Source organism: Pavona decussata, unplaced genomic scaffold (assembly GCF_977016875.1).
Source record: "Pavona decussata unplaced genomic scaffold, jaPavDecu1.1 SCAFFOLD_416, whole genome shotgun sequence".
In the NCBI taxonomy this organism is placed as follows: Eukaryota; Metazoa; Cnidaria; class Anthozoa; order Scleractinia; family Agariciidae; genus Pavona; species Pavona decussata.
This window is the reverse complement of record NW_028145778.1, coordinates 907,501-930,999: the sequence shown is the minus strand read 5'-3', so window position 1 is coordinate 930,999 and position 23,499 is coordinate 907,501. Positions and strand designations below refer to the sequence as shown.

At 39.5% G+C, this 23,499-nt stretch overlaps 1 long non-coding RNA gene and 1 pseudogene across 1 annotated transcript in view; one reads left to right on the top strand and one right to left on the bottom strand.

Annotated features, from left to right (window-relative positions):
- The window catches only part of LOC146450941 (uncharacterized), a 36,535-nt gene that overhangs the window by 10,733 nt on the left and 2,303 nt on the right, over positions 1-23,499 (bottom strand). Inside the window, exons 2-4 of the long non-coding RNA XR_014860197.1 lie at positions 23,491-23,499; positions 22,990-23,070; positions 20,153-20,221 (exon numbers count right to left, since the gene is read on the bottom strand). The exon at positions 23,491-23,499 is cut by the window's right edge and continues 186 nt beyond it. This is a non-coding gene — a long non-coding RNA (uncharacterized LOC146450941). The remainder of the gene's footprint in view (positions 1-20,152; positions 20,222-22,989; positions 23,071-23,490) is intronic.
- LOC146450942 (uncharacterized) lies at positions 13,207-18,173 on the top strand (annotated as a pseudogene).

The following is a 23,499-nucleotide window of genomic DNA, read 5'->3' as shown; positions in this document are numbered from 1 at the left end:
ACCATAATGAATCAGCAACAGCTTGACAGAGATGTGATCAGTGCAGGTCTTAGTTATCATCAGCCTCTGACACTGCAACTGCTTATTTCATGCAATATGCAACCAACTTCGTAGTGGAACGCCCCCTCAGAAAGCATCACAACTGCACACTGGAGTGGTGACCTTTCTCCAAAGTAACTCAACCACTCCTGATGACATTCGATTTTGGACGTTTATGGATGATTAGTGTAGTGATTATATTGCTTTACTAGGGCTGATGAACATGTTTGATATTCCGGTTTTTGTAGTGTGGGCAAAATTTTACCACTACCTCGAGTACTTTGACTGATTTGAGGTCTAGTTTTTATCAAACCAGTTAAATTTCAATTTTCTTTCTTTTTCTTATAATTTTAAGTTTTAACTGACCCACTCCTTTATTTTCCGAGAGCCAACAGAGAATAGGACCAACAAAGATTTCCATTCCACAATCATCGCAGATGATTCCATTCTAAAACATCTGAACGGACGTAGCATGTCTGGCCCTAATTCCAAAGTTTAAGTGTCAAGTTTTCCTGGCTGCACTACGAACAACATGGCTGATCACATCAAGCCGACTGTGAAACGGAAGCCTGATTCAATAATTATCCATGTTGGAACCAACAACCTTTCGAAACTCAAACACTTCGCGCGAGTGTGCGGATGAGATTGTTGACATTGGGCGCATGGTTGATCATGAAGGTATTCCTGTAGCCATTTCTAGTCTGACTGCTCGCGCTGATGACAATGAATTAGATAAAAGAGTAAAGGAGGTCAACAAGATTTTGAAGAAGTTTTGCCGCCAAAACAAATGGGGCTTTATAGACCATAATAACATCACTACTGATCAGGACCTTAATCGCAGTCGCCTACATTTGACATTTGAACAGAAGTGGAACCTCTCTTTTGAGTCAGAATTTTATTTCATATATTAATAGCCAGTAGGTATTTGCCTTTGGGGAGTCCGAGGATATCGAGAGTCCTGTGCTGATCGGTGTAAACTGCAAGTTCAATTTTTTTAATCGAGGCCTAGCTATTGCTTGCTAAAATATTAATAGTTTAACTGCTCATATTGACGAACTTAGAGTTTTCATGAGATTCAAAAATTGACATTCTCGTCATCAATGAATCGAAGTTAGATAATACAATTAAATTTAATTAATTAATTTTGTACCAGGTTATGAAATTGTTCGTCGAGACAGACAAATTAATGGTCGTAAAGGTGGTGGGGTTTGCTTCTACTTACACGGCAACCTTAATTTTAAAGTATGTGAGGAGCTTATGACTGATAGGCTCGAATGTTTAACTGTCGAAATAAGTAAACCCCACTCTCGGCCATTCCTTGTCAGTACCTGGTATAAACCTCCAAATTCTCCTCCTAACCTGTTTGATGACTTTGAAAATTTAAATGGTAAAATTGATGCTTCTAATCGGGAGCTCTACCTTGATGGGATATGAATACAAACTTGTTACCTGGTGTCGCAGATAGCAACTCTTCCAAACTCATCAATGTTTTGTGAGATCTTTGGTCTTAGTCAACTGATTACGGAGCCAACGAGAGTAACAGCTCAATCCCAGTCCCTTATTGGCCTATGCATAACTAATACCCCAGACAAAATAGTTAGATCAGGAGTTATGCCTTTAGGTATTAGCGACCACTCCCTTGTCTATCTAATTTGCAAAACACATTATACCATCCCTGGGTGTATAAGATTATTAGTACTCACAGTTTTAAAAATTTCAATCAGGAGGAGTTCCTAGCGGACCTTTAATTAACTCAATGGGATGACATTAGTCTATTCTCTCACCCCAACGAAATGTGGGAATTTTGGAAGAATCAGCTTCTAACCTGTATCGATAAACATGCCCCCATGTGACAGAAAAGGATTGGGAACAAGAAGTCCCCGTGGATTACGCACGAGTTAATACGTAAGATGAGAAAAAGGGACTTCCTTAAAAAGAAGGCCGAAGAAACTAAGGATCAGTCTTGCTGGGATGATTTCAAAACAGCGAGAAATGACATTAATAATGCAATTAACCCATTGCAGCCCACGTGTTTTCGACATTTTCACAAATTAGCATATTGTTAATAATTAACCTAATGTGCAGTAAAAATTGACAACTTACTGGGTCAACGAAAACAGCACTCCTTTGGTCTAGAATAGCTAGAATTTCTAATTGTCGAATAAAATACCCTAGCTGGGAATTAAACATTACCCAAAAAAACAAACCTGAAGGTAAAAATTTCGAAAATTCGATGCAATTTGATCCTCGCGTCACATGGCAGTAATTTGATCCGTTCTCGAGAAGTCGTGTTTGTTTACGCAAGATTAGGCAGTAGTCACATTTCATATGCCAAACGTGAATACTTTAGTGATCACCTCGCTGCTAGCAGAAATGATCCCCGTAAAACGTGGCAGCTAGTCAACGAGCTGAGCTCTCGTCAACATATGAAAAAAGTTATTGCTGATATTGAAATCGGGGACATAAAAACTAGTTCTGCATCTGAAATGGCGGAAGCATTTAACTGCCACTTCCCTAATATTGGTCATGACTTGGCAACAGACATACCTTCTGCTGACACTGTTCCAGAAAGATATCTTATCTCAACTAATGCAACTTTCTCTTTCAAAAGTTGTAGCTCCGATGAAGTCCGTAAACTACTTGAAAAATTAGACACTGAGAAATCGACTGGACTGGACAATTTGCCATCCAGCGGCAGAGACTTGAAGTACAGTTGGCCATTCACTTACTGTTCAAATTGAAGGTCACGAAATTGATAGAGTGCCCCACACCAAATCCTTAGGAGTTTACATCGATCCAAATCTTTTGTGGTCCAAACATGTTAATGAGACTGCCAAGATTATCTCCTCTGGCATGGGTGCACTTAAAAGATTGAGGCCGTTCATTTGCGAAGCAATATTACTATATAGAGCCCTTATTGAACCATATTTTGATTATTGCTGTCCTATGTGGGACGGTCTCAGAAATGGGTTAGCTGACAAATTACAAAAACTACAAAATCGCGCCATTCGGGTCATAACAAAGTCTGATTACTATTCTAGCGCTACCGCCCTCTGCGGTAAGCTGGGATGGGATAATCTCTGTACCAGAAGGAAGAAGCAAAAGTTGAAAATGACGTTTAACACTCTAAATGATCAGTCTCCGGAGTACCTGAAAGGCCTATTTAAGCCCTTCAGCACGGACTATGGACTTATGAATAGTGACAACAAATTGGCTCTGCCTAAGCCTCGTACCGATTTTTTTGAAACATAGTTTCTGCTACAGTGGGGCACGTTTGTGGAACAGCCTTCCATCTAACGTCAGAGCCATTAGATCTTTTACTAATTTTAGAAATGAAATAGATTGCCAATTGTCCTCCTCGTACTCCCACACGGCAAACATGTAAATCAGTTTTAATTTTAAATTTTTATCTTGTAACTGATGTTTTTACCGTGTCTAAATAAAGTTTATGTGTGTATGTATGTATGTATGTTTTGGGATTCGTACAATTCCGCTATTCATTTCAATGAAGCAATTTCCGATATCGACAAGTTTAACTACTTGAAATCTCTGGTTGAGGGCATGCGCAACAAGTTCAAAGGGTTGTGCGCTTCTGAAATTGAAAAGAAGTTAGCAACTGGCTGTCAAACAAAAAAGGACATTGACATAGGGATTCCGTTAATAAGAGAGAAAGCCACAAGGTGGCTGCTTGATTTCTTTGCCCACAAAAATAACAACCAATCTATTGCTCAGGAACAGGTGACAAAACTGTGGTAGTGTGGTAAGAATAGTGACCCTTCAGACCTCCCATTTTGATAAACTAAACAGTTGTCATAAATGTACCATAAGTCATTTGTTGTTTTGTTCTCCAGCAGGAGATACCATTCTATAGTCTCCTTGTCTAGCCCTTTTGTGCATGCTGTTGTTCCAGAACAACAAAACAATTTAATTAAACACAGTCACATGCTTTATGTTTCAATGGCAAACCGTGGGCCCCTGGGGAAGAGCATGGGTGGCACAGAGAGAAGACTGGGAATGGGAGAAGCCACGTTGGTTTTGCTCCCTGAAGTAGTGTGAAAGTTTTCAGCCTGTGGCTTTCTTACAGTTAAGGCAAGACCAAACATCCTCTAATGCTTTACGGTCTGAAAACTATAAAAAAATTTGTAAGTGCTCCTAAAAACCTTTATTTTTTAAGAGAAGCTAACATTGAAAGCGATAATTATTCCTGACTCAAAGCGAGAGGGATTTGTTATGTTGTTCCTTAACAACACCATGCAGTAGGGGGGGGGGGGGACTCCTCTGAAATGTCACCATTTTGTGTCTCCTTTGTTTTTAATATCTCCACTCTACATGCATGTTATATCTGAGTATATTGTAACAGAAACGTGATAGACACCTATATGCACTTACAGAGAGCAAATGGAATATTTTTTTGCTGAAAATACTTAACTGTTTTTCATATATATTTTATTTGTATTTTGTGTAAGCTTACTTAATTTCAGAAATTTCTGTTCCAGGGAGTGTTTATTTTCCACCTCTTATGAGCTCCCAAACCGTTCATTATACATTTATTTCTGTAATTTGAGGCCACAAATTATCTTTTTTAACTAATTTATTGTAATTTCACTTACATTAATTTTGCATTCACAGATATAAACAATGGCTATGTCTGGCCCTGCCACGTTTTCAACAAGGTCATTTTATGGGTCAAAGGCCAGAGCCCAGCATGACAGACCAGGTGTGCCATTGATATAGCCTAATTTTGGAGACAGTGACAAAAAGTGATTATGAGGAAGATGAAGCAAACACTCCTGATTAAGAAAGACGAAGGTGACGCTGCAGGAAGCTCCAAAACTGGAAGTACGTCCCAGAGTGTAAGATGGCGTAAGCAGCAGCCTGCCTGTTTTGATGTAGCTTTCAAAGGAGAGCCTCTCCAATATTTCAAGCAATTTTTTGACGACGTGTTGGTTGACCACCTTGTTGAGCAGACAAACCTATACTCAGCACAGACAACAGGAAGGTATGCCTGTTAAGTAAGGCCTGTTCTCGATTCTGTGAGGGGGAAATGTTAGCAACTACCGCAAGAGGAGAACCACACAGTTGATGAACAGATCATCCCTACCAAAAGTTGTACCACTTTGAAACAATACCTGCGAAACAAGCCAAATAAGGAGGGTATCAAAGTCTGGGCCTGTTCTGGAGTTAGTAGCATCCTCTACGACTTTTGAGGTGTACACTGGTAAAACAATTGAGGCAGAAGCAAAGCCACAATTACTTATGAGTGGCAATGTTGTTTGTCGTTTGACACAATCGCTTCCAAAGAATGTCAATCACAAGGTTTTCTTTTATAATTTCTTCTCTACGATAGCCATAATGAACCATTTGAAAAAAAGATTTCTGGCAGAAAAAGAGCTAAAGAAGAAAGGATGTGGGTACTTTGATTTTGTAGTTGAGGCCAACTCAGGGGTCACAGTTATCCACTGGTTTGACAATGGCCTGGTACAACTCCTTTCCAAGTATGCTAGGTTGCTGTACAAGCAGAACGTTGGTCCAGGAAGGAAGGGCGGTTCATCAACATCAATAGGCCAGCAATGGTTGTCGAGTACAACAGCAACATGGATGCTGTCGACTTGTGTGACACACTGATGTCAATGTATCACTTCTGTCACCGCTCTACAAAGTATTACATGCACATGGCAATCTACTGCATTGGCATGGCTGTCGTAAGTGGTTGGCTTTTGCATCGCCAACACCTGACCCAGAAAAATGCTCCATGCAAGAACCACATCTCCCTCTTGATGTTTCAGATCGAAATCGCTGTTGGCCTTTGGAAGGCTGACCCAGAAAAATGCTCCATGCAAGAAACACATCTCCCTGTTGATGTTTCAGACTGAAATCACTGTTGGCCTTTGGAAGGCTCGGAAATCATCTCCTGCAGCTGCAAGGCCACGTGGTAGACCATCTTCAACGTCCCCTGTTCCTGCTGCTACACCATCCAGGAAAAGGAAAGCAACATCAGCACCAAACCCAACGAGAGATGTGCAGTTTGACCAGTGTGGTCATTTTCCAGTGTTTCAGGAGAAACAGCAGCGATGTCGTCACTACAAGACCGGCTACTCACACTTGAAATGCTGCAAATGTGAAGTACACCTTTGTTTGGTGAAGTCAAGGAACTGCTTCAATGCCTTTCATGATGTTAACTAGTTAACAGTGCATCATATTGCTGGTCAGATGTCGTCAGAAGACACTAGTATTAATAACTCTTAATTATTGTAAACATTACAGTAGGTAGCATAGGGCTAATGATATAGCAAACATGGTCTTGAACTATTCTAAGTTTCCATGGAGAGGTGTATTTATGGATTATTTTCACTAAATTATTGCCAACGGATCAATTTTTGGCACAGAGTGTTGGAGTTAGATTGTGATGCCATGGCAACGGGAGTAAGCATCTTTTGTTTTCCCCTTGTTTACAACCCTTTTTTGCCCCCGAAAATAATGAAATGATTCGAAGAATGAAATAGGGAATCTATGTGACCTCTTACATGACATAGAACCCTGCCGGCTTCACGAGCCGCTGAATTATGTATCGAAGATTCCATTCAACCAAAATCTGTTGTCGGATTATACAGAGAGAGTGATAAATACGCGAATTTTTTGGTCGATTATGATTGCAGAAAAGCATAGAAGCCACTACAGGAAATCAAGGAAAGGAGAAGGGTTTACTGGAGTTCCTAAGTATGAACAATCAATCGAAGAAACAGCTTTGGAAGAATGTGAACTCCCTCAGTCAAATCCAGGGACACTAATCCTTTTGCCATTCATTTCACTGGATTGCTTTGAAAGTTAATCTCTCTCATTAATCAACTGTAACTACATAGGTATGTCAGTAAATTAAATAATATTTATAACAAAGAAAATTATTTCAATGTGGTACTAGTGGTATATATGCTTGATTTTTTGTTCATATTGTTGTTGTTTGTATTCAGACAGCTTATCTGATACACTTTATTTGTTTCCAGCAAATCTAACTGTTGAAGAGAATAGTGCTGCTCGTGCAGGATTAATGTCTGACCTTTCCCTGTGCTTTGATGGTTGCGATCAAAGTACTAGATTGCAGACATCAATCAACATTACTCAGAGAGGAAAGTCCTATGATGTAAACAGGCGAGCTGTGTATCACGCACTTGAGTCTGGGTCTGGATATGAGGGGCTTGCTTCATTTTGTGGAATTATGAACATGCCTTGTTTGTCTTTGAGTGCTTATAATACGCAAGTGGACACTGGTTTGGAAGATGTGACCAAAGAGGAACTTGTCAATGCAGGCCAGAGGCTCCGAAAGCTACTCATAGAGGAAAATGGAGAATCTGATAGCACCTCTGGTTTAGATGCTGCTGTTAGTTTTGATAGTACATGGGCCAAGAGAGGTTTTAACCCATTAACTGAGGTGGTCGTGTTAAATCAGTGGACACTGGTGAAGTCCTTGATTACCATGTGTTATTAAAGGCATGCCAAAAGTGTGCCCTGAAGAAAACAGTGTGAATGAGATGATGACCAGTTTGAAGAGTGGAGGAGAGAGAATTTGGCATCAGGTGAATGTGACATTGATGTCACAGGGAGTTCCCCTGCAATGGAGGCTGAAGGAGCTGAAATTCTTTGTATTTTTATACAAGGAACCATTTCAGTTATCTTAGTAATTTTCTTTTATCCATTAGTATTTTAGACGTTCTTCTACAGTGGTTGTTATTCTATGTTGATTTTAAAATGTAAATAGTTGCTGCCAATAGGCAGCCTTCATATTCTTGAGGCCATCCAGAAATTTTGATTCGAATCGAGAGTTCAACCCATCATTCGCATTAAGAAACAGTCAATCAGAAATCCTGTTACATGGCGCAGTCTAGCCAATCAGCAGCTCTTATAAGAAAAATTGAAATGTGCTTGCTCAGAGGAAAATCGTGCTTTCTCAGCAAAAAATCTCATGTGCTCGCAGCAAGTTATAAATACAGTTGATCAGAGTCAAGGTTCCACTGTTTACAGGTAAGTTTTGGCACTTTTTGCTGATATATTATGATCACTTCTATTCGAGGAAGCATTCATCAAGGCCATGAAGCTTTCAGTGAGCATTCTAGAGGCTGACAGTGTGCATTTATGTCACTTGCAGCTTTGCTTTTCAATCGATCGAATTTGGTCGATTTATGGACACAAACAAATATCGATGATGGATGAGTTCGTAAAGCTCTTACTAAGTTTAACGGACATTGAGATAACTTACAACAAACGTTCCAAAGTGGTCACTAACATTCTCAGACTACATATTTAGTGTATTTCCATCATGAATAAAAGCTTCGAATATAGCCTAACATTGTTAGACGAAATAGATAGCCTATTACATGTTGCGTTACACAGTGTCACTGTCACTAATTGTTCTAACGATCAGTTCATGAACCCGTTATTGCCGTTATACAGGTAGTAACTGTTGTTACACCACAGTGACTGTTGTTACACCATGTATTTAGTTTATTTCCACATTGCGCTAGATAGACAAAAGAAAGTGTCAGGGATCGTTCTAAGAATAAGTTAAAAAGCCCTTATTATTGCATGTTGCATTAGACAGTGTCATTCGTTACACCTTCCGTTTTCGTTAACCAATATATTTCTTTTCCACTTTTAGCAATTACTACAAGCATAATCCCAACAAAAGCCTTAGCCACACCAATAGTTACTTGTTAATGTTATACTCAAAGAACATACATGTAACCATGCCATTTTGCAAATAAATAAGTTATATTTTTTGTTGAAATTCTAATTGTCGTATTTGCATTCAAAAACACCTTTAATGGCAGCACTCACTTCTCAATGAGAACTGCTAGTTTGTAAGTTTTTTGAAAGATTTGTATCATTTATATTATAAGTGTAAGTTTAGTTATTGAGTTATATGCTATTGTGATGCGCTTTTAAATATTGTATAGAAAAGGCACAACATAAGTAATAAATTATTATTATTTTAAAGATGACTTGCCCGCCACTTCTCACATGCTGCAAAAAAATGGGGCATGTCAAATGAGAGCAAAGTACGAGAATTAAGTATGAATTTTCAATTCCAGGACACCAACTCAAATTGTCTTAGCAGACAGTGGACTCCATGTTAATGAGAAGTAGCCTTTTTAAGAGTGACATCTGCTGGTCTTGTTTTTTGGAGTGCTGTGGCAAAGGAATTTGTGAAATCAAATGTCCTTACAAGTGCAAGGACACTTTGCTTGTCACTGATGCAAATGACGGCAGCTTCTTGCTCAAGTGTATTGAAAATGAAGTTGGTTTGTACCTGGACACCATTCATCCGCATTACTACCAAGTACAGTGTCAATTGTTTGTTACAGGTGAAGAGTATTGCGATTTTGTTGTCTGGACTGAAAAGGACATCTTCATCCAGAGTGTTACCAGATACAGAGTTTTGGGAAAGATCATTGGCAAGGGCGATACTGTTCTTTTGAGCTCCCAGAGCTGTTGGGTAGATGGTATCGTGAATTAGTATCCCGTTTCTCCAGGTTAGGAGATTCCTTTGTTGTTTAATGTGATTTGCTTTATGTGTTATCGCTCACTTTGAACACTCCAGGTTGGGAGATTCATTTCTTGTGCAATGTAATTTAATTAATGTCAAACAAATGGTGAGCAGGGGCCACCGAATTGCTTTGCTAATTGTTGAGGGCATTGTTGTAGCTTCTTGTGGGGCTGCCCCAGCTTGTTTTCTCACGCAGGGCTCAGCAGGTTTGCCCTCACCTTTGCTGGAAAGAATACATTTTCTTAGATTTAACGTAATTTGGTTTTGTTGTTATTAACTAAACAGCCACAAGGGTGGCCAATATATGGTACAGTTGTTGCATGTTAAAGTTAAATGGCGACACTATCAACTTTTAATTTCACCATTTAAGTGAGCGCTATGCACACTCGGAAGGAAAACTCAGTTGGCCAAGGAAGTCTACATTTTTATTCCTCTTTAAAACAGAGATGTTGCATATTGTTTAAAGAAAGTATATCGGCAAAAAATCACTGGGAGTATGAAGACATTATGTTGACCGTACACTTGTCCCGGGAAGAGCACTGGTTTCTGCTGGTTATTAGTACTCTAAACCTTTGCATTTATATTTAGGATTCGGCTACCTGCTATTCTGACACGTATGAAATTGTCTTAGACACAATCAATTAGAAAAAAATTTCCTAGAAATGAACTTGTCTTATTATCTTTCGAGGAAAGCAAGCTTTTCCAGGAAAACAGCTGGGATAAAAACTTCCTCAAGTCCAATGCAAACAAGCAAAACTGACTGTAGTGTTTTTACTTGCTTGCTTGCTTAACATTTGATGTCTGGTAAACAGCATAACTTTCTGCTAATATAAAGTTGGATCATCCACACAATGAAATGACAAGTGAGTAACTGAACTTGCAACAGCTGTAACCAACAGAATTCAAGATTTCCCTGAAAACCTTCAGTGGATTTTAAGAGAGGATGCGAGCCATAATAAATCAGCAAAACCTTGACAGACAAGTGATAAGTGCAGGTCTTAGTTATCAGCAGCCTCTGACAATGCAACTGCTTATTTCATGCAATAAGTAACCAACTTCATAGAGAAACGCCTCCTCAGACAGTATCACAACTGCAAACTGATGTGGTGGGCTTTCTCCAAAGTTACTTAACCACTCCTGATGACATTCTCTTTGGACGTTTATTGTCGGTGAGTTTAGTGATTATACTGCCTTATTAAGCCTGGTGAACATGTTCAATATTCCAGTTGTTGAGGTGTGGGCAAAATTGTACGACCACCTCAAGTGCTTTGACTGATATGAGGTCTAGTTTCCATCAAACCAGTTCAATTTCAATCTTCTTTCTTTTTCTTATAACTTCAAGTTTTCACTGAGCCACTTCTTTATTTTCTTGTGTTTGCATAAAATCCTTGTCCCCTCCTGTTCGTAATTGATTTTGGGTTTCACTAATGTATAAAGAATAGTTTCAGAGGACTTTTAAATGTGGCTAAATGTAATTAAGGCTAAGTTAAATGTGAGACAATATTGCTGGCCAGCAGTATCTTGCAGGGTTGGTGTGTTGGGTGTCCGGGGTTTTAGTGCAGGGGCTCCTTGCAGTTTACAGCTCAGTGTCGGAACTAACCCGCCTAATAGATTGGTCCACCATAAATGTTGAATTGTTTAATTTTCACACGGCTGATTCGTCAGTTCGCAACTCTTCTCTGACCCAATCCCACAAGTCCCTCGACCCCACAGGATCGTCGTCGGACATCGTTGTTTGCAAGTCATGGAATAGGGGGCAATGTTTGGCCCCGTTTGCATTGTGCCGTTATGCACATTAATGCAATGTGTGTTCGGCACTCACCGTGGGACTTCCTGTACTACCCAGCCAATCAAGGACAGCAGTGATGATTCCAAACGTTGTGAACGTTCCCCAAGCGCCTCTGGGTCATCCTCACATGCTAAGGTCTGGCAGTGCCTTGTTGGCAATGTATTTGATGCTTTGTTTGTTTGTTCTCTTAGGCATGTTTGTCCAGTCTCCAGTGACTGTGTTGACAATTGTTTTTAGCATCCAGGTTATTACTTTTCAGTGCCCTTAGTTGGGCGCTTCAGTTTTACCTGGTATTTTTCATGTATCTGCCTATTGCTTTGATTTCTGTTTATCAGGGACGTCGGCTTTGCATTTTGTTCTTCAGCGTTCATCAAGTTGATGCTTCATGGAAGTTGTACGCCTTTGTTTGACTTAATTTTACCACCACCTCAAGTGCTTCGACTGATATGAAGTCTAATTTTCATCAAACCACTTCAATTTCAATCTTCTTTTATTAATATCATAGGGAACGTGCCAGTAAAAGATCTGTTCCAGTTTACTATTTAGATTTGTACTGTTAAAATTTATTTTGTATTGTAAGCGCTATTTGAAAAAATGAGAACTTCCGTACAATCTGTCCTCATTTTAGGCATTGTTATGGTAGAGATAGAAATCAATATGTATGTTCCAATTTATAGGTTAATTGTTTTGTTGCACTGAGCTTCTCATTGTAATTTTCAAAGTTGTCAAAATTTGGACTCAAATCGTTTAAGTATGAGTGTTGTGTTATTAAAATTACATCAAGTATTTAAAGTTTAAATCCACAGTTCAAACTCCAGGGTACATTATATTTCACACTTTATGGTGAGGCGATCATTTTCCATCCAGGGTTCACATGCGGTCCAATTTGGGGAGCACTTCCAGGGCTGTACAAGCCTTTCTCAGTGGAATGTCCAGGAATCACACGTGCTTGTAGAGAAAAGAGATTATAGAGTCCCAGGCACTTTAGGAATCCTTCCATGTGTTTACCGTATAGAGTGAAGTTTTCGCCAGAGTTTTACTTCACAGATTTCTGGCTTTCTGGGAACAACTCTTCGCAAATTTGGACTGTACATTTTAACGTAGGGAACAAATTTTTCATGGATTCGATGTATGGTTCTTTTATGAAAGACAAGGGAAAGCCATGTTTTTGTTGTTTAAATAAAATCAATTGCACCATACACAGATAAAATGAAGAGAGAGATGGGTGGGAAAAATTCTCAGAAGGCAATCATAATCAGGGACAGAACAACGACAAAATTTAAGCACTGCTTATGAATCTCAATTTCAGTGAGGCAGTAGCACAGCAAATACCACATTGTTCAAGAAATGCGGCATGTCAATTGAGATGTACAATTTGCAGTGTAAGGACTTTGTGAGCAATGGTAATTGTAGTTTTCATTTCACTGTGGTCAAATTAAAGCCTTATTGACATGCTGTGCCAGGCAAAAGTAAAAAAAGTGGAATATGTGGGTCACGTTTGGACAAGAACAAGGGGAAGGCTTAGAGAAAGAGAGGGAGACAGGATAAGAAAGAGTTCTCAGGTGGAGAGACAAGTGGATGACGTAGCCATTTTCCTCAATTTTATCAGCACCTTCTCTACTACGATAACTCAAGATTTATGGCCAACTGTCCCCAGTTGTCTCCACAGGATCTAAAACAACTGCATTCTTTGATGTTCGGGTCTGTCACCCAAATGCAGAATCTTACAAAGACCTCACCCCAAAGCAAATATAACGCCTAAATGAGAATGAAAAGAAATGTATGTGCGCCAGCAGCATTATGGAAGTCAACCTAGCCACCTTCATTCACCACTGGAGGCATGGGAGAAGAATGCAAGAGGTTCCATTTAAAACTCGCAGAGTTTATTGGCAACAAGAAAGGAGACGAATATGGTACAACCATGCCATGGATCAGGTGTAAGATGTCTTTCCCCATCCTTACATCAGCACTCCTTTCCTTCTCAAAGATCCAACATACCAAGGAGAGTTCCCACGAACACACAGGACACGGCCTTCCTGTAGAACTAGAAAAGGAACTAGCAGAATAAGTTACTAGATATTTTTTTATCTTTCCTTGTGAATGTTCCTAAGCTTTTCACTGATACTAAGCATTTAGAATTTCGCAATCTGTTGACAGTTATGTCTGCTGTTCCTTTTTTTTCCCAACAAAATTATGTTTTATCTTTTGGTGCATTTGATATATTTTATAAGTTTTACGTTAAACGTTTTGATACGTTTTATGCATTTTATAGGTTTCATGAATGATATTGATCTCTATATGTCCAAGGAAAATATGACTTTATTTTTGTGATGTTTTTTATATAGTTGATATTGGAATAAAGTTTTTATAATTACAACAACAACAATACTAATAATAATTCAAATTAATAGAGGATAAAGGAAATTTATTCCCCCAAGGAATAAACTATTTCATGCAGATTGCTCCACTGGTTAATGTTTCAATGGATATGGTCAGCTTACATACGGGACCTTTATAAAATCAATATTTAAATCTCAGCAGGCCAGGTTACAGGCCTCTTTTTCTCCTGCTTCAAAACGGAAAGCCTTCAAGTGAAGTCTCATCTGCAAGTCAAATCCTTATTTGCAAGACAAGTGGCAGAGAAGTCAGCAAAGCAGAGAAAAATTTAAGTAAGGTTTGGTTTACCAATCTGAGTTATTCTTCACTTGCAACTATGTGACCAAATTTCTTACGTCATTTCGTGTCTGCCATGGTGCTGGACAACCCAAACTCTCAAAATGGCATCCGTGGACTCGTCCTGGGATGCAAATCTAACTTTTTCAGAGTATTACGTTGGTCTTACCGGTCCTGCTAAGGCAAGATATTGAGAAAAGGTTCTGGTATGTGGATTTGATCCTTTAGTGTTAAAAAAATCAGAGTGTAGCAAGGATTTAGTGGATTTTCCTTGTGTTGAATATCCGGACATTGAACTATTTGGTGCTTCAGACCTCATGGATTACTGAGCAATAAATGAAAGCATACAAATTTATGGAAGCCTTCAAATTTTTCGTCTCTGGATGGGTTAATACCATTCTTGCCGAACCAGTAGCTGGAACCCAAACAATTGTTGTTATAACGAGAGTAAATCACTCCCAACAAGTCAGAGAAATGCTGCTCAAGAAATGGTTTTTTAGAGAAAAAAATGGCAACCTGTGCATGGTACACTGTATCTATATGGCAGGACTTTGTGAGGCCTGCTCACACATAGGAGCTCTCCTTTTTACCATTGAAGCTGGAGTGAGAATGAGAGATTCAGTGACGTGTACACAAGAAAGAGGTGGATCATGCCATCATATGTGAGGGAAATTCCTTTCATTCCAGTCAGTAAAATGGACCATCCTCCACAAAGAAACGTAACAGCACTTTGGAAGCAGAGAACTGCTTCTCTAGATGTTAACAGAGCAGAAATTCAAGTGCGTTTGGCAAATGAGATAGCTAAGTTTTTCTAAAACATTTTAAGGTGTGAAATCAAACCAGCCAGTCTCTCTCTTGTTCCACCTTATAATGCTGCATTTGTGTCTGACGATTCCAAATCTTTGCCAAAGCCTCTAACAGAGCAATACAATGCGGAATATCTGAAAGATGATTTCCATGAACTACAGGAAAAATCTTTGGAAGCTTTTGATAAGCTGAAGATAACCGCAGACAAAGCAGAAGCAGTTGAGGAAGCTACAACAGGCCAATCATACAACCAAGTATGGTTTGAGCAGAGAGCAGGACGAGTGACTGCCTCAAAGTTCAAAGCAGCCTGCTCAACCAATCCCGACAAACCATCAAAGAGCCGCATAAAGATGACTTGCTACCCAGATGCCCACCACTTCTCGAATACTGCAACAAAACGGGGCATATCAAAGGAGAGCAAAGCACGAGAAGCGTATGAATTTTCAATTGCAGAACACCACCTCAATCTGTCTGTAGCAGACAGTGGACTCCATATTAATGAGAAGTGACCTTTCGAAGAGCGACACCTGGTGGTCTTGTTTTTTGCGAGTGCTGTGGCAAAGGAATTTGTGAAATCGAATGTCCTTACAAGTAAAAGGTTGCTTTGCTTGTCACTGCTGTAAATGACAGCAGCTTCTGGCTCGAGTGGAGTGAAAATGAAATTGGTTTGTACTTGGACACTATTCATCCGTATTATTACCAAGTACAGTGTCAATTGTTTGTTACACATGCAGAGTATTGCGATTTTGTTGTCTGGACTAAAAAGGATATGTTCATCCAGAGTGTTACCAGATACAGAAATCTGGGAGAGATCATTGGCAACGGTGATACTGATCTTGGTTTCTCCAGGTTAGGAGAATCCTTTGTTGTTTAATGTGATTTATTTAAATGTGGCTAAATATAATTTAGGCAAAAATAAAATTGAGACAAGTGCTGGTTAGCGGTGCTCACATGGCACAGCTCACATGTTTGTGAGCCAAAAAACCTCCTGCATCCGAACAAGTTCAAGCGGTACCAAGTGCTGTGGCGACCGCGAGTGCTGGGGGCGTTCCTGCCTCAAATTCCTTGAATGCTTCACCTGCTAGTTTCTTGGCATCGGGCGGTGCAGTTCCTGTTGGACAGCTGTTACCAGGTAGGCCATGAGCCTGTCATGTCGCTTGCGCCTTCGTTTACTCCGCCAAGCAATGTGATTCAACACGCTCCGCCGCTCTCCACCCAACCCGCTTCGCTCCTTGATCAGTCATTCGTGGTCGGGCTGGGTTTTTCTTTTGTACCAGCGAAGCTAGTGGCGCAGATCTTGGGCGGTAAATACGCGGATTTAAGTGATCTACTGGCTCCAAACCTTCAACAAAGAGAGCCCGAACCACAGCTCATGTTTGATGGCCGACTCGTTTTGACCTCGCAACAAAAAAGCCAGTGCCGTCGCATCGAGGACATTGCCAGCTGGATGGAAGCGTTTTCTATCTTTTCACTCATGCTATCTTCCCACTTTCCCCACCATTGGAAAGATTTAACGCAATACAAGCTACTTATTTTGGGATCCCATCGCCATTTTAGCGGTAAAGTGTGGCTGAACTACGACCGAGTGTTCCGTGAACATGCGGCTGCGACAAAGTTGATCGATTGGTCTAGCATGAACGTGCAGCTGTTTAATTTCCACGCAGCTGGCTCTTCCACCCGTGGACCATCATATGCCCAACCTAAGACTTCTGAGCTATCCGGTTCCTCGTTTTCCAGTAGGCTGCGCAAGTAATGGTACAGGGGGCAGTGGACGGCTCCAGTCAACCCCTGTCGCTATGCACATCGCTGCAGTCTGTACTCAGGTTCTCAGGTTCTTAGCTGGAAGGAGTTATGCGAGGTTTTGCTGGACGTGGAGATAGCCGTAAACAGCAGAGCCTTAAGCTATGCTGAAGAAGACGTAGAGCAACCATTGCTGACACCAAACTCGATCCTTTTCCAAAGGTCAAACCAGATGCCAGAACTAGAGGCACATCACCTCAAAGACGTAGACCTACGCAAGCCAGCAAGATATCTGCGGAAGTGTAAACAAGCCCTGTGGTCCAGGTGGTCAAACGAGTACATGCGAGGATTGAGAGAGCGTCACAAGATGAAACACGATGGGAAACTCACACATTTGACCAAAGGAGAGGTGGTGATTGTGAAAGACGACGACTGAAACCGCGCAAAATGGAAGCTCGGGATTGTAGAGGATCTAATTGCGGGAAGTGACAGAATCGCAAGAGTCGCCAAGTTGCGACCCAGGAAGTCAACTCTCAAGAGAGTGATCCAGTAGCTCTATCCCTTAGAGCTATCATGCGACAGAGAAACGACGGAGAGATCAGTGACACTTAATCCAGAAGCTCCAACGTTCAGGCCTTAAAGAGATGCTGCGGTGGCTGCAAACTTCAGGATTAAGAACATTGCGTTAGACACGGACTAGACAAAGCCTCAAAGGAAAACTGTAGAACACTGAACTGTCCGTTGAGACGTTGATTGCGAATAATTTGTAGGAAGTTGAAATCGTATATTTCCGCACAAATCCAGTGTTTCTTTGAAAACAAACAGGGGAGGGTGTTGGGAACTGTGCGCCAATAGTGTTTCAGATTTTCATAGTATACTTTATCTTTTCGCTTTATTACATAGCAACGTTGATTTAAAATTAATTAGCTTAGGATTTCCAGAATGTTTAAGGGACAGTCACGAAGTGATCCGAGATAAGATGTAGTTCTTAATTAATTCTTGTTGGTGTAATACCAAATGTCAATCATCTTATAATAATATAGGTTAGGTTTCATGAACAATGAAGTTAGTTGAAGAGAGAAGATCATGCGATCTAGAAGCAAATTGTAGAGAAGAAATCTTTGTGGAATTTAAAGTTGATACGTCTGATATTCATTCAAGCAGACTTCTATTTGTCTCTTTTCCGATATCTGCATGTACAGTCGAACCTCTCTAATACAGACACCGAAGGGACAGAGCAAAGTGTCCGTATTAGAGAGGTGTCTGTTTAATAGAGGTCATGAATATTACGTCACTTTTTAGGCTCCACTGATGGTATTGAGTGTTCTTTAGGTTAAAACTGGCCCAAGCAAGTCTTTGAGGTGCATTTAAATTGTTTAATGGACAGTACAAATTATTACAATACAAGCTGTACAATTCCAAAGCATATGGCCAACTATGATACATTTTTCCGAACAATAACATAATAGAACAGTAACAAGTGTAGCGAACACCAACATAGTAGAGTATTTAATGAAAGTTCTTTGTTATTGATTCATTTTGCATTAAAGAAGTCTGTAATGTAACGAAAAACAGGAAATCGTGTTGAATTAGAACTGTCATCACTGGAGTGCCCGTAATAAAGAGGTTAAGTCTGTATGAATTTTCTCTCTGTATGAATGTGTGGGCATTTTCCCGGGTCCAAGTGAACTGTTCGTATTAGAGAGGTGTCCGAAAGGAGAGGTTCGATTGTACATATATTTTTCTCTATGGGGTTTGCGTTTCCTAAGCATGTATATTTTTTCCTTCTAGTACCTTCGTGCTTCTCCCCTATCATGGTTAGAAGTCCTTTGAATGCCTCAGAGTTTGCTCGGGAGTTGACAGCTCACCCCCAGCAACAGCAAGTGTCTTATGTCCTCAATGGCCTCTGGAACGGCTTTAGACTCCTGTTCCAGCCCCTTTGGAAGCTGTCCTCTGCACGAAAGAACAAACTTTCACCGTTCTAGCACCCAAACATTATAGATGCCTACTTGGGCAATGAGGTTGCCTTTCACAGGGTAGCTGGCCACCGAATTGCTTTGCTAATTGTTCAGGGCATTGTCGTGGGTTCGAGTGGGGTTGCCCTAGCTTGTTTTCTCACACAAGACTCTGAGGGGTTTGCCCTTACCTTTGCTAGAAAGAATAGATTATGCCTAGATTTAAGGTAATTTGGTGTTGTTGTTATCAGATAATTAGCCACGATGGTGGCCAAGATATGGCAAAATTGTGGCTTGTTTTTATCTGGTCTGGTTGAGGTAAGCGGGCAAGAAGCATAGAGGAAATTCATTTCCCAAGGAATAAATAAAATAAATAATTCTGGTCATTTAAGCTGAGACTACTCAAAGAAACAGTACAGAAATTGTTGATCTTAAACAATCAATGAACTAGATCAAATCAAGAGAGAAAAATATAACAGGAAGACTTTTTCGCGATTTGAAGTAGTTTTGACTACTAGTGCTTTATCACAATTACCCAAGGTTCCTGTGAGCCAACTCGTGAATGCAGAAGTGAATTATGGTAACCGTAAAGCGTTACTCGCATTAAACTACACCTCACAACTAAGGATTCATGGATGCCATGCGGAAATAAAATCTGACCTAAAAGGTAACATTGTTCGCATAGACTAAAAAATCCATAAAGGCTTACACTGTACATGTAACACATTGCAGGCCGTGTGTATTCAAGGAATTCAATAAATCTAATACCATATTGGTAATAAACAAACCCATGTGCAGTAAAAATACACAACTAATGAGTCTAAGAAACAGCACTGCTTTAGTTTAGAATAGTTAGAATTTCTAACATTAATGAATAAAATACACTAGTTCCAAATTAGAGACTTTCCCTAAACAAAAACCTGAAGATAAAAATTTCAATGAAATTTGATCCTCACATAACATGGGCGAATTTTCTCTGCTCGTGCTTTTTGTTTGCACAAGATTATACAGTTCTCACACTAAGTTTGGGTACAGCCTTTCATAAGTAAAAAAGTTTTGTTGAAGAGAGCTGGCAAAAAAAGGCTTTGACTGTTGTTTTTGGCCAACTATATTGCACAAAAGTATTTTTGTTTTTGCAGTTCAGTGCTCTATCAGCCATGCCAAAGTAACAGCTAATTGCTACAGATCTATGAAAAAGGTGAGATATCACAACACTGACTGTAGTGATTGGCCTAGCAGACAAGAACCTTAATAATTATTGAACGTGTTCCAGTGTTGCTGGAGCTAGTGGCTACTGCCACCCAAGTACAGAATACATGTACACTCTTTGGAGACTATTTACGCATTCATGAACTGTGTAAGTTTCCAGAAGTTTCCAGAAGCTATTGTGAGTGTACTGTGATGTTCTTAAGGCGGGAAATGACTGGTAAACCAGTTTTTGGTAGGTTGCGATTCTGCAAAGTCTTGCCACTTTATATTTGCGAATGTGAATGGTTCAGTCTCTCTCTCTGCGACCAAAAGATTGCTAACAAGGGTATCCAGGACATACTGGTAAAGAAGCCACAACCAAGGGCAATTATAATAAGTTTCTAAAGAGTACCTTGTACTCACCTACAACAGTTTATTCCCAGACATCTGCTAAAATGGTGTCTGCTCTCCAGCCACACCAACTTTTGGTAACTGCATTACAAACAACAAGCAGAATTCCATTAACTAATTCTCCTGTAACTAATTCTTTTGTTTATGTTGTTAAGGGCAGTGTCCAAGGGGGGCTACTCCAGATTTCAAGTGACGGGGATGATCGAATGAGGGCAAAAATCTAAACCCAAAAAATATCTCTAGGGCTTCCAACAAAACCCAAAAAAATCCCTGGACCAAAAAATTGACCCCCCAACAAAAATCCCATGCTGAATTTCCGACCCTTAAAATTTTCCAGAAAGCATTAAATGATACAACACGAAAAATAAAAACATTAGAAATTGAATGTTTGTGTTTGTTTATTCATCATACCATCTGAAGTTATCTTTTCCGCATTTGTTAGTGATTCTAACAACACTTGAGACACCCAAAAACATGCAGAATGCAGAATGACAAAGCGGCCGCCACCCAAAAAAAAATTTGCCAAATTTTCCTACCCAAAAAAATTCCGGAATCGAAAATTTTAAACCCCAAAAAATCCTTCGATCACCTGTCACTTAAAATCGAGAGTACCCCCTCTGGGGGCAGTGTGCTGTCGTACCAACAAAAAATGTCAGAAAATTATGTCATTAATGCCTATTTCGGTAGATTTCCTCATAAGCTCCTTAAAACAATAATTTACTACCATAGTAATAACATTTCAGTTGTTTTAATGCTAAAAAGAGCACCATCCTAGAATTAAACCATCGACTAATCTGCATAAGCAGTTTGAAATTTAATAAATTTACAAGCAGTTTTCATGAAAATGCGACTGAAACTAATTGAACGTTCCTTGGGATCAGGAATTTATGCAACTTTCATTTTCAAGGTTATTTTATAGATACACAACCACAGTTTTTTTATAGCAGAAAATGTTCATTTAACTATTCCATTGTAAAAGGAAGTGAATTTGGGAATTGGCTAATGTTCTGACATTTTTCAGTTTACCGACCGTGACGTGAAATATCAGGGCAAGTTCAAGTAAAATCAGGTTTTACTTGAGTGACAAAAAGTTTTCTCCTTAGCCTTTAATGTTACATTAGAGTCAAAACTTAGGGAATTTCAATACAAAATAAACTAAATTGTATTCTTTACACCAATGAAAAGCCTTTTGTGCTAGGCCTAACCGACTCTCAATGTTCATTGTTGTACCTTTTGGCAAGTGGGCATGGAATCCATGGAGCATTTGTTTTTATTTATTCAAATTATTCAATAACAATACACGACGACCCTGGAAGTTACTCGACAGTTACAGGTTTTGTGTGAGTGAATTGTGTGTTCTATTTTATAATTGACTTTATATCATTGTTGTTGTTGTTTTAGCTTTATTTATTATCTAATATCACATCTTTTTCTCCTTTGCAATTGTTAAAATTGTATTCTTGAATACTGAATGATCAATAGAAATTTAAAAAAAGGTGAAATCGGGTTGAATTAGCACTGACCTCAAGCTATTTACCCAAGTTTGAGTAAGCTGATAGTAAATGACTGAAAAAAATGGGATCAAATCCACAGAAAATTGGATTTTACTCGAGTTAGCTTAGTCTCCTTCCCAGCCGTTGTTTGGGGTCATCACGCAATACATGGGAAGAAGGGGGAACGAACGCGCTGCATGACGAACTCAAACAACAGCTGCGAAGGAGGCTAGAGTTATAGCGGAGAGTTTGAGTTAACCAAGTTCAAACCAGCGAGCTAGCAGGTTTGCTAGACTGGATGGTGCTTTAAAATTGAATATACATGAATCCCATTTTAGGCATTTGTTGTTATGCCAACACTTTCAGGTAACTTGCTCACTCTTCCTAAATGTAATAATAATTATTAGTACTAATCTACATTTCACTTTTCCCAACAACGTCACTTAATTTGCTTTGGTTAACAAACATTTTCAGTCTTATGCCGTCAGTAGAGCTGGATGGTTCATGCTCTCAAATTAATCTAGATGATGTTCAGTGTCGTTTCCTTATTCGTGTAATACGTGTAATCAAAATAAAACAGTTTTGGTATTGGGAACAGACAAACTGGTCCACATCTTGGTTTCTCATAGGATAATTTGCCCCTTAGTTAGATGTACAGATCCGGTAAGTTTCACTTTCTTGACTATTCTTGCTACGCTCGGATAACTAACTCGGAGACCTTCATCCACTAACTGTTTCAAAATTGCAATAGGTTGAAGACCAAATTCATCGAGAGCATGAATCCGCTTTCGTGTATAGCTAGATACCTTCGGCATGATTGCAGACTTAGTAATAGATATGCGAGGTCGATCCAAACAAACTACCTGAACCACGGTTGCCATGATTACGTATCCATCTATTGTTGTTGAGATGAAACCTCGAGTGAATTGAATATATTACTGTAACTTAAAGCGTCATTTTAAGAGAATCGTTTGCCGAAAATTCGATACCTTTCTCTCGAAAAATCGAATTCCTCTTCGAAAATTCGAGACTGACCTTCCGAAATTTCGAATAGCCGCTCGAAAATTCGAACGAATTTTCGAGTTGTATTTCGCCGACAAGGCCGTAATTTCGATCGTGTCAAAACAATAGCGGCTACGAAAATTCGCGGAAGATTCGTTCAAGTTTCGTGTCCTTCGAAATTTCGCTGTTTTTCGCTACTTTTCGCCGAATTTCAACGAAATTCGTCGAAATTCGCTCTCATTACTTTTGCACAGTACTGTACTCCAAACATTTTGTGCCAGTGACTTTCTCGAGACACAACTCTCATCTCTTAAGACAAGAGTCTTGTCTCTAGAGAAACAAGACAAAACTTACCTCTAAGGGGTACTGTGTAGTGGTGGAAATACAGATACATGGATAGCAATGGTAAACAGCAAGTCGTCATGTAAGTGTGTTCTGCAAGGGAAAACGATTTAAAGGAAATAAAAGTCATGGAAATGAATTGAGTGAAAGTTTTATTGACTTCTCAATTTGCTAAGAATAAATTATATAACAAAATAATACGCTGGAAAATTTTCATTTAAATTATTTTGATAAATAAATTCATTGCTTGCAGTTAGCCCTAACCTGTTGAAACTGAGGTTAATAATACTGTTGAATCACTGTCATCAGAAAAGCCTTCAGGAATGTAGCCCTGGATACTAACTTCCATTTAATGGCAAGTATGATGCAGGAATGTGGTGTGGTATCATTGACCAAACTCAGTTTAAAAATAAAGATCAGATTGCCACAGGGCAACTTCTGGTGCACTCTTCACAAAAACTGTCACTAGATTTGCCGTTCATAGTATTTTTAATTTACAAATAGCTCCCATACCATCGGTTT